We start from the raw sequence: 3,195 nt of genomic DNA, 5'->3' as shown, positions 1-3,195 counted from the left end.
GGTTCTCTTCTATCGCATTAACTCTGTCGATCGCCCGATCGCTTTTGCGTATAAGTTGCTCAATTCTGCCCAGCAAAAATTCTCAAATCGAGAAAGAAGCTTTAGATATTGTCTATGGAGTAACTAAGTTTCATGATTGTTTTGTATCGTCGTAAGTTCTATTTGGTCACAGACCATAAGCCTCTGATGTTTCACCCGCCAGAGCCAGTTCAGGCCTAGACTGCCCAAAAGTTCCAACGTTGGTCCTTGTTTTTGTGTAACTACAATTACGAAATTTTGTTTCGGCCTGCCTATAGGTCCTGACGAAGTGTGATTCTTCCGAATTGTGCTGCATGTTTACCGGAAAACCATCGGCTAATTCCGTATCTTATGAATTGGTAGATTTTCGTCGCATTGCTACCGTGACAGCTACCGATGCTTCTTTGCAGATTCTTTTGCAGTATATTCGTACTCAATGGCCTCACCCTGTTACGCAGATTCGAGATCCCTTGTACGGCGTTACTTTGGGCAACGTCACAACAGTTCGTAACAAGATAACACCTTCATGTACAGAAACGAATGATCAGTCGCGTGTGGTTGTACCTGGTTCGTTACAGTCTGAAATCCTCCGATTGCTGCACTCTGGTCATTGGGGTACAGTGCAGACGAAGCAATTAGCGCGTCGTCACTGCACTTGGGTCGGCATTAATAAACACATTGAGAATTTGATGCTTGGCGCAAGAGCTACAATTAGCTAGCAATCTACTCTCCGCCAGCGCTTCTTTGCGTGGCGGACTCTTACTGCACCTTGGCAGCGCGTTCATATTGATTTTGCGGGTCCTTTTTTATTGATGCGTACAGCACCTTTCCTTTTGCTGTACCTATGTCTGCTTCTACATCTGCCAGTACTATTTGGGCTTTGACATCTATTTTTTGCATTGAGGGCCTTCTTGAAGTTATTGTCTCCGACAATGGCCCCCAATTTGTGTCCTCAGAGTTCTAAACTTTCTGTGCTGCTAATGGTATTCGCTATCCGACCTCAGCCCCGTTCTACCCCCAGTCGAACGGCGAGGCTGAACGCTTTGTGCGTACGCTTAAGTCGCAGATGAGCAAGTTGCGTGCAATGCACTCTCGCGAGCGCACGCTCTGGACTTTCGTTGCTTCCTATCTCTCTCAGCCACGCGGCACCCGTTCCCCAGCGGAATTGGTACATGGCCACGGCCATCGGTCGCACCTGCAGCTACTGCACCCGCCGCCACGCGCTGCCCCCTGCTCCACCCCGTTCTGGCTTGGCGTCACACGATTTGGTGTTCTATCACGTTTTCTCGGGCAGGCAGCGCTGGTGCATTCTTCGCCAGCATGGCCATGCCTTATTTGTCATTTCTGGTCCCTCCGGCACTGTCAAGCGACACCGGAACCAGATCCGTTTGTGCCGTCCTCGGTTTTCTGCTGCTGGAAACCAGCAGCAACGGGAGTAAAACTCAAAAAAGTAGGGGAAACCAAAAACAGAAGGAAAGCTTAAAAAACCACTATAGAAGGGGGATTGTTTGACCCCAAAAAGAGCTTCAAATGACAGACGTCATCTCACTGGCACTAATAAACTCGAGAACGCGATCGGCTGAGCGCGTGTCATCTGCTAAAATGGACGATATTTCAGGCAACAGCTGTAGACGGGTGCGTAACGGAGTAAAATAGGGGCACTCAATTAAAAGGTGTCTTACCGTCCACAGCTGAGAGCAGTGGGGACAGAGTGGGGAAGGATCGCCACTTAAAAGATGTCAATGGCTAAAAAAGACAGTGCCCTATCCGGAGTCTAGTTAAAATTACCTCCTCCCGACGACGCGTTCGGGAGGAAGAGGTCCAAGCACGGGGAAGAGCTTTCACGTCCCGCAATTTATTATGGGGAAGTGTCGACCAATGTGCGTGCCATAAAAGAGCAACACGACCACATAAAACACTCCGTAGATCGGCGAAGGGAATCATGCGAATACCAGGCTGAAGAAGAGAGACAGCTGCCCTGGCCGCTATATCGGCCGCCTCCGTTCCTCTGGATCCCAGGACACGTTGATATCTGTGGAAATAAGTTTTCAAGAAAGTTTTAGGAAAGAGAACGTAGCAGTTCACGCATTGATTCCAGTCTTACTCCTCACTGCATTGGCTGTCTCATGCTGCAAGGTTATTTACACATAAATGAGAAGACATTGCTGCATGTGGCCAAGCACTATTCTGGTTGACGTAATTCTTGTGTAATATTTTCTGCAATGCCTCTCTTTCTTTTGTTAAATGAAGTGAACTCTCTATCTAAAGCATTTGTCACCTTTTGTTCATTTTTCTCTCTGTGTGCTGAGTGTCGATGATAGTCATTGATATATCTTTATTTATATTTTCAGGAGTGCCTGATGAGATAAAGAGGGGATTTTTTAAGGGTGTACCTCGACGTTGGAGACACTACTGTTCAGAGTGGACAAAGAATGAAGGTACTTAATTTCATTTGTTGTTTTTGCTGAAGCTAGTTTATTTACAGTTCACAATGAACTCACCATTGGCAAAACATTCTGGATTAGTCCATTTCAATCTACGTAAGGGAAGGTAACTGTGAGAAAAAGATGGAATAACCAATTTATTTAAGGCATATGTTAACAGATTTTTAATCAAATGATACATATACAAACTACTAAACTACTACATTTCAACACAGCTCTCAAATGTAATAGGACACAAATGGCAGTAGGTGTAATTTCAGAGGGTTACTTTTTAAATGAAAAGATTTGACATGAGATGACTAATTACTTCTTTATTTGTGCTTTACAGATTACTCACACCTGTAGCTCTGTTATGTAGCTCATCACATTAATCATCACTGTCAGAAATTCTTCAAAATGACCCTTGCAGGCGCTTGTGGGACATGTTTATAACACATGAGCTACTATCTGCCATCACACACCACAGTCCCAAGATGGTAATGAAGATTTACCTCGCTTGTGGAACGTGTTTACACATCTTCCGTGCACCATTCAAATCCACAAAGTTCTCAGGGCTTGTCAAGTCCGTGGATTTTCTTGTGGGTGCAAGACAGTTTCAGGCATGGCATAGAACACTTTTGTTGCTGACTGCATTTCTGTTTATCAGTGGCATTGAATTCATTTTCAGGAGGAAACCCAGCCATGATAAGAATTCTGATATGTGTGTAGTAGAGCACTACTTCACCTTATGTAA

Source organism: Schistocerca cancellata, chromosome 3 (assembly GCF_023864275.1).
Source record: "Schistocerca cancellata isolate TAMUIC-IGC-003103 chromosome 3, iqSchCanc2.1, whole genome shotgun sequence".
NCBI classification, from domain to species: Eukaryota; Metazoa; Arthropoda; class Insecta; order Orthoptera; family Acrididae; genus Schistocerca; species Schistocerca cancellata.
This window is presented reverse-complemented; position numbering follows the sequence as displayed.